This window comes from Gobius niger (genome assembly GCF_951799975.1).
Source record: "Gobius niger genome assembly, chromosome: 6".
NCBI classification, from domain to species: Eukaryota; Metazoa; Chordata; class Actinopteri; order Gobiiformes; family Gobiidae; genus Gobius; species Gobius niger.
The window spans coordinates 6,341,439-6,357,534 of NC_136857.1; the positions used below are offsets into that span (position 1 = coordinate 6,341,439).

Genomic DNA, 16,096 nt, shown 5'->3' on the forward strand with positions numbered 1-16,096 from the left:
AACCCCTTAAGCGAACACATTTTCTCCAGTTTGACCTTTCCCAAATCTAAAAAGCTTCTTGAAAAAAAAAAGCCTCAAAAGATCGACAAAAACACACAAAAAACAGGCAACAAAAAAGCAACAAAAATGCAACAAAAAAAGGAAGACAACGGGGCAGCAACTTTGTAAAATTGTAGATCAGTTTTGACGGTCTTAGCTTTCAAATGAGCCGTACTATCCTATAGGCTGGACACTCCAGTCGAGAGGCTTTTTAGATTTGTGTCAAGCCAAACTGGAGAAAATGTGCTCGGTTAAGGCATAGGTTAAGAGGGTAAAGTCTACAACGGTTAAAGTACCTCTGATTTGTGCAAAGTTATTTCTCAAAATCATCTTGAGGGTCAAAGGTTCTATGCAAGAGGGCCGGATTTGGGCCTGACGTTGCCTATCCCTGCTTTATACCGTACACTAGGGTTTGGGTTACAAGCCAAAACACAAATCTACCAATATTTAGGGGGTTGGCTAAGTGTTAATGTCCTGACAATTTACCACATGGCTATAATATGCTGTTTATATCCTGATCTCTTATTATGCCAGTGCCCTCTGCTGGACACGTGTGGAATTCTTCCCTTTTTTAAATATAAGCTGCCCCCTAGTGGCAGGAGTGGGAAAACTGCAAAACAAAAATCCATAACTCTGAACAAGAATGGGCGAGAGACTTACTTTTTTTTTTGGACATGATCAGGAATTGTTATTTTGACTTGTTTAGATTTTTAGTTGGGATTTTGACTGAGATTATTTCACTTATTCTGAGATGCTTCTGACTCGTTTCACTACATTTCGTCCCATTGGCAGTTTCAATTTCTTATTTTAAGCGAGATTATTTTAAAACCAGTCTGAAATCAAATCAGGACCACGTTATTTAAGTCAGTAAAGACTTGGAACCTTATCTGTTTTTTCTGGTTATTCAAAATAGAAGATCATGATTTCCTATTAATTCATTAAGAGGACATAGTTTTAGAGCATTATAAAAAAAAGGTTTGCCGTTGTTTCTCTGAGCTCATCGATATTACCATAAAGTAGAATCTATGTGTAGCGTGTCTTGTCAAACACTAATAATCTTTATATACTATGCAAGACTGGACTGCTGAACAGTTATTTCTGCACAACTTGGCTCAGTCTATTCGATTTGTCTCAATGTAAAGTTTTAAATTCATCATTTTCTAAAGCAATTATGAGAGATGAGACTAGGTTTTTAGTCTGCCTGAGTGCATGACAATGATTCTCACTTCAAAATCGCTTGGGCAATGTGGATATCTAATAAAAAACAACGTTATAAAGTAGGACTGAAGACTGGAATGATTTAGGACTAAACTGAGAACCTAAACAGGATTAATGTCAGGACTCAACTAGGGCTAAACACGGACTTAGCCAAGATTAAACGAGGACAAGATATCAAACCAAACTCAAACTATAGAAGGCGATGATTCTAACTATAAAAAGGATCAAGTAAAGACGATGAAAACAGCACAGCCTTTATCTTATCTGCGCTGTAGCTAATCTAAATGTGTGGACAAAGCCTACGCAGCCAATTTCTCCTCTGGGTTAGCCTGTTCTACATATGTCGACTGTGTGCTTTGTACAATGGCCCACATCACATGGCTGATTAATAGCATCATTTCAAACAGCCAATCGGAAAGAGCACTTGCCTGTTTGTCTTACTTTGGGAAACAAAAACTTTGGAGTCTTTTTATAGCGGGGAGCAGCTGCCACGCAAGCCTCATCTTCACACATTGATTTTATTCTTAGCACTGCGCCAGGTGACATATTGTATCGCGCCCTAGACCTGTGGTGTAATTACGGAGAAGCAGACCAAAGGAGGCTGCGTCAGTTATCTCAGCCCACACTGACAGGGAAATGCGGCTCTGAAAGGCTCATAGCAATGTCCAGCCCCTGGGTCAGGCAACAAGGCATCTGTTCGCACTGGGTCAGCGCCAACTCTCGTCCACATGCAGCCTACAGCGAGGGAAGGAAAATATAGGAGGAACTAACAGCAGTATTTGAATCAGAACGCCTTCACAATCCGATAGACACAATAGAGAAACCGTATCACACACAGGATTTACAAGAGTCTATTTTAATAAAAACTAAGGGAGATAAATAAAAGTACAATTATGTAATACATTGAGGGGCAAGCAAACTAGATGATTTTGTGATAAATATAGCATGAAAATGTATTTGGATTTTTCTTTTGGTACATTTCTAATGCATCATAATCAAGACTTAATTACTTTGAGAGAGTAATTAAGTTTGTTATAATTTCAGTTTAAAGAAAGTTCTGAAAAAAGTAGTGTAGAAGGTAAACACGACCAAAGATGCTCTGAAGAGAAAGTGCTTTGCCTAAACATCAGTCTGAGAAATCCCAATAGCTTTTTTTTTTTTGCTGCAGACAGTGCCAGGCTCCATGGGGAGGTTGCACTCTCGGAAGAGGAGGGTCCGTCCACTTAGTTCTGAGAGATGTCTTTACACAGCTATTGGCAGCCCAGTGTTTGGATACTGTCTGCCAGTGCACAGCTCTTGTGTGTTCCACATTTCCTTGCCAGATCCTGCTGTGGGAACAAATTATTTAAATCTTTCTATTTTGTTCTGATTCGAGGGAGTGACTCACTCCGTCCAAGCCTTTGTACCCTTGGGCAAAGGATGAGTAGAGTATTTGCCAACTCTATGATCCTTATAGCTCTATCCAACAAATTAAGGCTGAGCGCTGTTTCAGGAAGGACACTGGCCTAAGATCGCATTAAATTAATATAAATCACAAGAGATGTCTGACAGTCTGACTTTTATTTCCGGAGCTCATAAAGTAATGTTACCCCACATTCAAGTGGAAGGACATTTGGAAGAATGTGGCTCGTTCTATCGGCTACTCTTAAGGATATTACCTTAGACTTGTCATGCATGTCATGATTGGCCTCTAACATTGCAAAGTACAACCCTCCAATATTCAGTCTGTCCTTGTCATAACACGCTGGCAGTGACGACAGGGCAGTGGGAGCAGCCACCGTCTGAGCACGTTTTGCATATGACAGTGCTGGCACAGAATAACCATGAGCTCCCCTTTTACTTTCTATTGAGATTTGAAGGAAGGAAAAGTGCACAAGAGCTGTTCTATGTGCATTATGCAAATGCATCCATTTCTGAAAGTGGTGAATTGCCATTGGAAAAACAGGCTGATTTAAAAGAGGCACTTTGTCCAAGGAGAAAAGCATCCTCTGAGTTTGAAGGTCTACAGAAGTAGTCACCAGCATTTGGTTCGTCTCTGTGTGATATTTTTCATTAACTCGGGATTAAAGCGGACATGTCAAAAACATAAAGAACAATGCTTTTTAAGGCAATTTCTTCACAGCTGTTTGCTAAACAAGCAGCACACAAAACACTGTCAACATCAGAGGGTTCTGAAAGGCTTAATCAACTTAGTGTCTGTTTTGTGTTTGACAGGCGGAACATTTCAGTGAATCATAAACATTATGGTAATGTGATTGGGTGAGGCGTGGAGCAGGCCTCAGGTGAAAATTACTCTAAATGTTTTACTAAGAATGAATTTAGGCCGTCTATTATGCATTCTTCACATTACACCTGTGTGACCTAAAAATACTACAAAAATGATCCCTCCCTTAAACATTGCTGAGCAGGCGACCACCATGTTGTATAGAGTTACTTACTTACATCAAGCTATATGCGCTATTCTAAAGAAATGAACAACTTAACCAGTATACCAATAGCATCATTTTATGCTTTTTATTCAATATTTCATGCAGCGCTTTGTTATATTTGCTTCATTTAATTTGTATGCCACGTTGATGGTTGAAATAGACAGAGAAAGAGCACTGCAAATGCATTCTGGCATTCTCATGTGGCAAGACTAGTGTTTCTCTAATTGGCCTCATAGTTGGAGTTGTTTGGCCCGTCTTACTTTTTGGACTTGTGCTCTTAGTCTTAGCGTAGCTGAAGGCAAAGTGTTATCTCAGCACTTGAGAGCAGGCAGGATCCCATACCCAGGGCCTGTCATGAATATTTTACTATATTCTTACGTAATTTACACCCAGGGATAAGGGCTGAAAGCTCATCCCGCCTCAGTCCTTTACATCCAGTCCTTGGTCTGTTTTCATCAACCGGCTATTCACTAGTACGGAACAGAAACAGTAATAGCACTCGAGGTAATTAGCGTTTGGATACTCAAGTCAGACTGATTGTTAATTAAAGCCATGGTGCTTTTGATTGCCGCTCCTACGTGGCACAAATCAGTCGTAAGTGCCTGTTTTGTTAGGAGCATTATGTGTTTTTGCTTTCCCAGCCAATGTGTGGCGCTGCGGCCCTGGCACGATGGTTCTGTGCAGTTTTACTTTACTTAATTTTGCATAGTTACACGTTTTTTGCCCCTCTCTGAGTTACTCTGGTTTTGAATTACTTGAGTCTTGGTTTTGTCCTAGTTTAGACTTGGTTTAGCCATATGTTAAGACCTGCTTTTTTTGGTTTAGATCTGGTTTTAAATACTTTCTGAGGAGGGACTTACTGTGAAAAGTTTGAGAACCACTGACTTTAAGCCGGGCTGAATAAATAGCCCAGGTGTTATTAGGTTTGGAGGTATAGCCCACAATCTATTCCGTGTGCGTGTGTGTGTGTGTGCATCCATATCGGCAATAGGCTTAGGAACGAACCTTGAACACAATATTAGGTTTTTTTTTTTTTTTTTCTGTGGCCAGAAGGTATGAGGTAAGGAGCCCCATGTTAAAGTTTACAGTAACGGGTGCTGCAGTCAGACATTGCAGACGCTTGCACTGTTTCAGGTACATGTCAACTTGCACAGAAAATCATAAGCTTTCTGACAATGCACGAGAGAGGAAGGGGTGTGGGTGTACTGTAGGCTGGAGCTTGGGCAACTTCCACCAGAGCAGCTTTCTAAATTGGGTACAAACTGGTGCAGTCCGTCTCTAGGACAGAGGAGGAGAGGATCGAGAGAGAGAGAGAGAGAGAGAGAGAGTGTGTGTGTGTGAGCAGAAATAGCAGGGTTAAGATGCCTGTTGTTGTGTGTGTTGAAGCCCAGACCTCCCTCATTAGAGGCACAGGCCCCCAGGCGCCGCAGCCTCAGCCTCCCCCTTCAGCATTTCAGAGTGTGGAGAGTGGAGACAGCCTCTTATTGGATTACCCCATCAGCCTACAGTCAACGTGCACACCGAGAAAGCCTTTAAAACCAGCCTACTTAAACTTCACATCTGCTTCGGACGCACACACCAGAAGTAGCTTCCTCTCCCCTGCCATAGAGGTAATTATGAATCAGCGCAGGGAGTAATGCAAATATGTGCTCATCAGATAAAAATGTACAGAATTTGTGGACCGACTTGAATGAGGATATAATGTGCATTTTGCAAAGTATCTGAATGTAGGAATGACAGGACAATTTCATGTAAGCCCAATAGGTTTGTTTCTGATAGCCCTGGGGGAAATATTTAAGTATTTCTTTACTTTATACTTTATACCAATGTGTGCATGCGGTCTTATTCTGTTCACGCTGTATCTTTCACTGACAGCAGGTGAACATGGGCCTGTAGATACAACGTTTTATCAAACAGATTAGTTTATTGATGCAAAACAATTTCCTCCAATTAAATACAGATAAAACTGAGATCATTGTCTGGCCCACAAAGACAAAGAGAGCTTGTCATTGGTCATCTTGAGCTCTTTCGCTAGAACCTAAAAATCAAGTTACAAATCTAGGGGTTATCATAGACTCAGACCTGAATTTTAACAGTCATATTAAGTCAATTACAATATATACAATACCGGCCTTACCATCTGAAAAACATTGCTCAAATAAAAAACATAGTGTCTAAACCAGACTCGGAGAGATTAATTCATGGATTTTTCTCCAGCCGGTTAGACTACTGTAACGGCCCGTTCACTGGCCTCTCTAAATGAGCTGTTAGAAAACTGCAGTACATCCTGAATGCTGCTGCACCTGACAAGAACCAGGAAATACGACCACATTAGTCCAGTGCTCTGCACTGGCTTCCTGTCGCTCAGAGAATAGATTTCAAAATAGCTCTGCTAGTGTACAAGTCTCTTCATGGTCAGGCACCAAAATATATTTTTGACATATTTTGACAGCCGTATGAACCTCAGGAGGGGTCTCCTGGTGGTTCCTAGAATCACGACTAAACACGGTGAGGCTGCGTTTCAGTTCCAGGCAGCAAAGGTCTGGAAAAGCCTCAGTGTTGAAGTGAGACAGACCTCAACCCTGACTATGTTTAAGTCCATGTTGAAAACACATTTATTTACTGCTGCCTATGGCAAGTGAACCTATTGTAACTAATTTTGCTATACACATATTTATATAATTGTATTAATACTTTTTATTGTATTTTTTATTGTGTGTTTTGGTGTTGCTGTGAGGCACATTGAGATGTCTTGTACATGAAATACCATACAAATAAACTTGCCTTGCCTATCTCTCTTGTATGCAGCAAAAAATGGCACTTCATTTAGAGTTTTATGCCCATTCAATTTTCTGATCCAAACATTGCTATTTTTTGGAACTTGGGATAAATATATTTCCATTTCAATCACAGTAATGCATTGACTTTTTGACAGCAAATATGATGGTGAGATTTACATTGAGTTGAGTCACACTCCGCAGTGAATGAGAGCGCATCTGCAACAGACTATGATTTCCCTCAGTCACCTTCATGGCCCTGCAGCTCACTTGAACAAATCAGTAAAGACCAATCTTTCTCCTTTAGCAATCCTGCAAGTGCACCCTTTCCTAAGCCCTCCCCACCCCTCATCCACAGTGAAAGTATAAACTTGAAATCCCTTCATCTGGCCAGTCCAAGAGGCACAAACAAACAAAGAAATCAGCTCAAAGCAAAAGCCTCAGAAAGCTGTCACTGCACAATTCCACCCAGCCATGTTCCCAGTCTGTGGGCTTTGTGGTGGTTTTTTGTGCGCCCCTTAACTTGACTTTAAAACTGAGCGGACCGAATCCATGCCGCCATCTTTCTCCGACGTCTGATTTCAAATGTCCCCTCTGCTTTCTGCTCTAGCTACAGGGGCACGGCTCCTCCTTTGGTTCAGGATTAGTTCCATTTCAACTCCCACCCAGAGCCTCGGCGCAGTCGATTTCCCATAGTGGTCATAAGTCAAGCTTCGGACCTTGTCTTTGATTTGTACTTGTCCTTTCTTGTGTTGTTTGGCAATCCCTTTGCATGGCGAATCAAAGCACACACAAAAAAGAAAACCCTGCTGGTGTAATCGCCAAAGCTCCAAAACAACACTCCAACAAGGCAGCTCCCTACTGTGTCTTGATCCATGTAATATTTGACATTTAATTAGAGCACTGTTGCCGCTCTATGGAGGAAACTTCTGTCTGGTGGGAAAAACTAGTCTTTCTTTTATTCATGCATAATTTGAGTCGCCCTGAAATCAAGAAAGAAATACAAAATTCACACTGGCTCAGGTGCAGAAGCTGTCACTTGCTTTCAGATGCGCTGCACAATACTCTTTCTCTCACAAAAAGTTTTTTGGGGGGGAGAACATCAACCGTGCGCCGCAAAGGGGGCACGCATCACAGTGTTTCCTTGAAATAAATGCAGGATTAAAAGCTCCAAGCTGTCTCACCTGCATAATCTTACCATCAACCCGCCGATCCATCACCGGCCTGCTGCGTGCTTTAAAATGCAGCAGGAGTTTTACAAATGCTTGAAGCAAAATGGAGGTAGAAAATGACAAGTCACTCAAGCTAATCAATGGGGGAGCGAAGGCCATGCGCATCGATTTGCGCCGTTAGAAACTTTAATTATTTTTTTACATGAGCGGTTCAAGTGATAGTGTCAGCAACAGGGAGTGAGTGATGGGACCTCCCGCACAATTACGGCTTTATGGTAGCTTGTGGTGTGCTTTTGGGTGAGGGCATAAATATGAAGCACGTGAGCCAAAGGGAAAGGTCAATATCATAAAATTTTCATAGCCGCGGTTAGCCTGATCTTAAAGGGACTGTTGTGTCAGCCCCAGTGCCAGCGCGTATCCTCAGTGCACCCTCAGCGAGAGAGAAAGTTTTGGCTGCCTCCGGGCTAAGCAGCTTGGACAACATCCAGGCTCCCAAGCAACATGGAGCCTCCCCAGAGTGTGCACCGCTGTGCCACAGAAAGGGACTCGAGCCACTGTTAGAGGCAGTTGGGACTTACCCAGGGAGCAAAAAAATACCTTCTAGTAATAAATTAAATGTGTGTGGTGTAGTTTTGACAGCGAGGTGAAATGGGAATAAATTAGGATAGATTTTTGTTAGTTGTTTTTGGGGATGGCTGGAGAAGGGACAAGCCACTACAGGCCTCAGCCAATTAGGCACAAAGAAGAACGTTAACTCACAGAAAGAATATCGGTTGGCTTAACAAAGGTTTGTAGACTTTTGGTTTCTGTTTGTTAAGGAAAATGTATCACTAACCTCTCAACCCCCACCTGAACTGACCACATTTTTCTCTAATCTAAAAGCTTCTTGAAAAAAAAGCATCAAAACAGTGACGGAAACGAGGCTAAAATGAGGATGAATATGCAACAAAAAAGTGACAAAAGAGCGACAAAAAACTGTGATACAAAAGCGACAAAAAAACGTCAAAAATGTGATGAAAGAGCCACAAAAATGTGACAAAAGAGCAACAAAAAGTTGACAAAAGAGAAACAAAAATGTGAAGAAAGAGCAAGAAAATGTGACAAAAGAGCAACAAAAATGCGATGAATGAGCACAAGAATGTGACGAAAGAGCAACAAAACTGTGACAAAAATACGATGAAAAAAAAGTTTAAAAAGTGATGGCAACACAAAAAAGATCCATAAAGCCCAACTAGAGAAAATGCCCACAATTAAGATGGGGATTAAGTGGTTAATATATAAAACAAATTAGCTCTATTCTTCTAATGACATAAACGGCTCTTTTTAATGCAATACAATAAAGTGCTATTGTATGCTACAGTAAATTACTATAAATACATTTATAGTAATTTATTTCCTAAAAGCCAACTCATAAGCAGGGCCATCATTATTATTAATGTGAGATCGTTTTCTGCATATGTAGGCACTTGACTGCACATATCCACACCCTTTTAAGTAGCGTTTAATTAGTGTGTTATGTGCAAACACTCGTTATCATTAAACATATGATAAGCTCCTTGACTGTTTACTCAGCAGAGCGCGATGTAGGTCTGAGGAAATTTCTGCTGGTGTCATGCATTTTATTAATGAACCGCGACATTTTTTCTAGTTCATTTTTTTAATTGATCAGTTCAAATCGTACGCTTCTAATGATGCTCAATTGTGAAAATAAAATGTGGGAGCATACCGAGCCCAAAAATAGTAAGACTGTAATTCTTTCACCCCTTTGTGTCAACTTGATTTGTTTCCAGTGAAATCAACAAATAAAAAATATTGAAAACAACACCTGTAATGCAATATTGGATTTGCTCATATAGTTACTCAATTTGTGAAAGCTCAAAAAGGTAATGTTTTCTCTCCAGATGGCGCCTTGCTCATAAATTTGCACGTATTACACTATCCCCGGAGGTCTTGTGTTACCCAAGCCTGGATTTCATGAAAAGCAAACATTGCACAACATCCCGTTTCTCCTCCACTCTTTTGGCATGAGTTAATATCTCCAATCAATGCCCAATGAGGCTGAGAGCAAACAGAGGGAACGAACGCAACAGCCAGTCATGCATGCTAACCAAATATTTGTACACATCCTCAACCGCAGCTGGCAGCAGAAGCGGGATCAATTCGCATTTACCGGCTAATTATCGTGTCAAGAGCTTCTACTACTCTGTAAAAACATGATACGTGCTAAATGTCAAGTGGCTAGCTGGTTTTGTTAGCGACTCATCACCTATGTGCATTCACTAATAATGATTGGGAGAGAGACACTTTGTGCTGTCACAGGTGAAGCTACCAATGCAGCAGCCAATGTTGAGGCCTTTTCACACATTGCTCTTGTGTGAACTTGAATGGGGGCAAAATTGAAATGTATAACTATCGATTTTCAAGAAAAGGTGATGTGTTGATAATAGACTGGGTCATTCCAACAGCCTCGGCAGTTCCTTCTACAGTGCGGGCAATTGTAAAGGCTGGCAATGGCTTTGTATCCACAAGGCTGCACACATTGGCATTGGACGATGGATTGTTGGATGATTCATACCTGTGTTTTGATGAAAGCTTTGCAAATAGAAAAGGGAAAAAATGGATATATACAGGTACTTGTCTGCTGGTCATAGGCTATATCATTTTTGTTGCCCTGTTTGAACATTGCGATAACAAGATGAGACACCAAACCCACTGCTAAACCCTTAAACACGGTAATGTCGCAGAATGTGGTGGATTACGTAGCATTAGCTTAAATCTGCTGATAATGGCCAGAAGCAATTCATTCTTTATTTAGTACAGATACTTATGAGGTCCACATAGAGTTACAAGCAAAAGAAAAAGGCAAAATGAGACAATTAGTCCATAGATTATATAATATAATTATATATCGCAAGAGTCGATGCAACTGAACCTTTTTTTTACTAAGACGGCCAAAGTTTCTCAATCGAGCATGAGTTTTCTGCTGTAAAAAAAATTGTCGTCAGGCAATGGATAAAAATTTATGAAATTACAAAGTGAATTTGAGCATCTGAAGAAATGCTATAAAATGACTCATTTCATGATGACATTTCTGGGCAACACTTTGTAATAACTACACCTTTGTTTTTAGCCTTAATACAGTATGAGTTAACATTTAATTCATCATGAACATTTCATTAGTTAAGTGTGACTAACACTTAAAGGGGCCAGATGCAAGTTGGCCATTTTATACTCACTACTGCCACCTCAGGTCATACGTGTAACTGCAGGTTATACATTAAGCTTGTGCATCACGGCAATTCTGACACCTTTTTGAGTGACAGTGCAGGATTTTAGAGGCAGTTGTGGTGAATAGATCTGAGCTCATTCTACACATTAGGACATGGCTGGAACATATTGTAGAGGGAGGAAAATACTTAATTTTAACATAGTTAAACTCTATATAGTCCCTTTAATAACAACTTAATGAATAAGTAATGTATGTGAAGAACTATTCATTTTGAGTTAGGGATTAACTCTAGCAGTTAAATAGTTAATCAGTTGGCTAAACTAAACTAATGAATTAAGTGTTAACTCATCATTTATCAAGGCTAAATAAGGTGTGGCTATTATTAAGTTTACCCATTAATTACCCATTACTGTTATTTTTTCCTGCCCATAATAAATAATGGATGTGAAGTTCCTTGACTCTGTCTTGTTCAGGGGTTATAATTCCACATTAAAACATGTATCACATTATCTCACCAAGCATGTTGCCAGGAATACATTATACATAAATGCTATGAGCCATCAATGTAAATGTCATAATGCGATGCTCTTTTCCCTTTATAATTAAAGCTAGTAACATTCTCGTTGTCAGTGCATGTGTGGAGCCATTCGCTCTTAGACAAAGGCGCTCCATGGTCAGAACATATACACTGCTTTTATATGTAGATGTGGGATATGGCCTCGCTCTCAATAAAACTAAATAAATGGCAATCCAGCAGCGCCTCAGCTCTGCACTGGAGTCTCGGGCAGCTGCGCTCGTTCGTAGTAAATGAAATGTCAACAGAGCGGCCCTTTAATCACATTAACACTGTCACATTCCTTATTTTGTCATGCATGACTTTCTAAATGAGGCGGAGGATTTACTACTTCACGTACTCGACGGCGGCCCACTTTGGCGTGACCCCCAATTTACAGTCCCACGTACGTCAATGACGCGGCAAAGTCAACACTGAGCAGAGGACGTAAAGCCTCCGGATCTCATTGACCTCTCTGGCGGCATGACCATTACTTAAGAGCTAAGCGCTATCGACATGCTAGCATACAGACTTGCGCGGACGTCCAAAGTCATCTTAAGGTGCTTGCGGCTATAAAGGTAGATTTAATGGTAGTGGGCAGGGAGAAAACAAATCCATTAATTCAGGTTTTTTTCTTCTTTTATTTTCAAATTAGGAAACAAGCTAGTGTAACAAAAGCTTAAATGGAATCCAAATTGCTTATTTATTCTCGCACTGAACCGGTGACAAAAAAACAACACGTTATTTAAATGCAAACAATAAAAAAAAAGTCACGATTCTAAAACAGGAGAATAATGGTTCGCTCGCAAATGAAAATATTACAGGGTTCAGGTAATTAAGCAGCCAGAAGGGACCACTTTAGATACTCAGATTTACTTAAAAAGCAGGTAATTATGCCCAATGCGACAACAAAACATGTCCAAACACAAATACAAATGAGTTCCAGCGGCGAGAATGCCCTAAACGCTGCGGATTAACCCAGAGAAAACCCGGGGATGGATCAGATCTTCGCTGGGGAAAGGTCATTGCTGGATAAAGGGAATAACATGCTTTCTCCAGATCAGCTAATTATATCTACAGATTTGAAAAGCAATGTAAAAAAATTAGCAGCAATTAGGACCATTAGAAGCGGTGGGTAATGAGGCACATTAACATGAGTAACATTCTAAACCCGTACGTATTAAGAGTAGTTTTATCTGTTTTGCTTCACTCCAGAAGGCTATAGTCGACTGTCAAGCTTTTTTGTCACTACTTTTATATGATTTTATTTACTTAAGTATGCTACTGTATGCACTTCTGTGAGTTTTTGTCTCCATGGTGATGAGGGGTAACCCAGGGAACCCCTCCACTGTGCCGCCTGCACACGTCTGGTCCTGAACTGATTACCTGTGCAGACAGTGACACTGGTGCAGAAGCCATTACTATCGACTGGCTGAATACATTACCCGCAACTCCAGAGTTCTCACAGTTAATCAACTAGTCAGTGGTAATGGAGCAGACGCGAGCGTCTTCACTCAATGTGCAGCCCAAGCACAATGTCTTTGTTCTTGGTCCTGAAAGCACTATAAAGACAGAGGCAAAGATGATGATGCTGTTTGAAGCAGGATTTATCAGAGGCAATATTTAAATACCACTAACATTTTAAACAATCCTTTTGAACCAGGCTGTGTATTGATGTCTCGCGAGTAAAAAAAGATACACGGCTACGTTATTTTTAACTTCAAACTGCAGAGCTTTTGGACTGATAAATCACCAGTATTATAGTGTGAGGTGATTCTTTAAACCTTACACGGTATGTATAGACTTAAAAGATGGGGCGAGATCTCGTGGATCTTGGAAGATAAAAATGTCATGAAATTTCTTGTCCCTGTGTAATAATGATAATGATAATATTGGTAACAATAATAATACTACATTGGTTTTATACAGCGCTTTTCAGGACACTCAAAGACACTTTACATTGCATTTTTCATTCCCTCCATACTTGGTGGTTAAGCTACTATTGTAGCCACAGCTGCCCTATGGTAGACTGACGGAGCGAGGCTGCCAATCTGCAACATCGGCCCTTCCGACCACCACCACTCACACTAGATTCACCCAGGCTTGCTGGTGTTCCCAAACAGTCCCAACCAGGCCCTACCACAGCAATAGCAAAGGCGGTGTGACCCAATGTTTAGTACAATGAGGATTTTTTTTTTTTTTTACTCGGATGCATCCAATGTTCTGTATGTGGCTTAAAGGTGCATAGAAAGGAACATTTAGTAAATGGAAAGCACCTTGCCTCCAGTGTTCGCATACATTGGCGTATGAATATGAGTGTGAGCGGTTCCTTGATATAAAGTGCTTTTGTGTAAAAGTGCTATACAAGCTGCCCATTCACAACAGTTATTTGTGAAAACACCATGTTGCTTGCTCAATACAAAGGAAACACAATGAACAAACAATGTATGTATTTATTTATTTATCACTATAAATTATGCCAAAATCCAAATTTGTGCATTGTCCCGCCTCGTGGGATTTGTGGCCACCTCTAATAGACTTTTATGCAAGTTTGCTTATTGTCCTGAATATTTTATCATGTCATCAGCATTTGTGAAGTGCTCTCCACCTGCTCTTCCCTCTGTGTCCTTCTGAGGAGCTTCAAAGAAGTGCTGCAGGTGAGGCCCAATTTGCTTACACACGGAGAAGTTAGCTGTCGGCAAGCATCAGTCATGGCTCACATGAGGATGACTGCATTCAAACACCGTGCATTAGGCCACAGTGAACCACTCACCACCACCACAGGCTGGATATGAGCAGAGAGATCACTCTGTAGCCCATAAGCGCTGTGTGTTTCTGTTGTAGACTTAGGTTTTCAGCAAGTTAACAGATTAACTGTTAAAATGAAATGTTTCACAAAGCAGATATTACACTTCAAATAGCACCAGATTTTATTTGCCAAAATATACCAGGTTCATCAGTGGCAGAGTTAATTTCTAATTTACATAGAAATTTAGTCCTGGTTTACTCCCAATTCATTCCAAGTCACGCTTTGTTTATTTGAATTTCCTCTTTAAATCTTGTTAGACGTTAGATCCTTTTATTACTTTTAGTTTGTCTAAACCCGTAACTGTACAACACGAAGAATGTGAAACTGTTTTGTTCACACAAGTCTTGCGAGAAGGAGCAGTTTCCCTCTCCTTTACATCTGCATTCCCAATGTTCCATGCTCATTTCTCCACATGGCTCTATGGGACAGGTTATAATTTGATTAAGCAATCTATGCAAATGATTTGTAATTTGCATTGCCTCGTTGCAGTTCAGTAGAGTGAGTTGTTGGCAATTAAGAGGCGTAAACGCGCGGGACTTGAGACCTACACCAAAGATATACACCAATCTTATTAACGTGTCATCCTGACAAACATTGTTAACAGTGATTTACATATTGAAATCCGAGAGGCATTATCTTGTACTAAGCACCAAAACGCATTCTCATATTCTTTTGTGCACTTTGTGTAATTGTGGAACAGACATGATTTAGACAGATTAGAAAATCATCAATCATGAACAGATCATTGCAGTGATAATTATTTAATTACTACTTCTGTGTACACAATTCAGAACATTTGCACAGAACAGTGAAATAGTGAAAGCAGCACACACCCAAACAAAAAAATATGTATAAGTAATTCATGACAAATAACTGTAAATGAAACATTTTAGTTTTAGTGAAAGACAACCAAGTTTTATGATATTAAATTAGAAATAAATCATATAAAAAAGCGTTCTTTATGGCTTTGTGACAGGAAATTAAGTGGGTACTTATCAGTTGCCTTTAAGTACTTTAAGTGATTCCCATGGGGATTCAAATCCTATAATGTGAGGAGAAGAACAGGCAGTTACTCCACGATACCGGCCCTGCGTAAGAAGATAGAAGTCGGAAACCATACAATTTGCTAGTTTTTCATAACTCTGTGTTAAAAGCTCTAAACTTCTTTGTCCATCTGATTTTGGTCGTTCAATAAGCATTGGGGGGGTGCAAGGCCAAAGCACACAGATCAATAGTGCGGTCCGAGGCTCTAAAAGCTGGCAGGATGAATGGATAGCAGAGGGCTTTGAATTATTCAACGAAGCTGTGAATTTGTCTGTCTCCGTTGCGTTGACTAGGACTGTTTACACGTAAGCGACGTTCAAAAGAGCAGCCACGCAGATGTAAAATATCACACATAAGCAGCCGTCCCCAACTTCCAGCCTCAACCCAAAAAGTCAGAATTTCCATCAACGTAAACAGTAAAATATGTATAATAATATAAAAGAGAGCAAACGAGGAGTAGGCTATTAATTTGTGAGTGAACAGATTAAGCATATGCCAGTCCATAAAGACAAAACTTAGCTTTTTGGATAAACATGAGGGAGTTCTTTGCCAAATCATTGTCAGCAAAAATGGCCTAGACGTACGATTCGCTTTGCTGTAGCAGCATTTGACTTCTTTTCATATTGAATGTTACAAAAAATTAACAAAACAGAGACATTTCCCCATTGGGAGATAATAAAGAACACCATCCCATGACCAACTCATCAGTCAGAAGGCTCCGTGGCCAGAGCTCTGTGCGTCGGGTTGAGACAGAGCAGATGAGAGTTGTCGAGAATGCATCAGGTTTGGCCCACAACATCGACGTGACAGATTTCCTAAAGCGTCA

At 40.4% G+C, this 16,096-nt stretch overlaps 1 protein-coding gene across 2 annotated transcripts in view; it reads left to right on the forward strand.

Annotated features, from left to right (window-relative positions):
• Window positions 1–16,096, forward strand: part of LOC306963930 (metabotropic glutamate receptor 4-like) — a 169,988-nt gene that overhangs the window by 71,920 nt on the left and 81,972 nt on the right. The window lies entirely within an intron of this gene.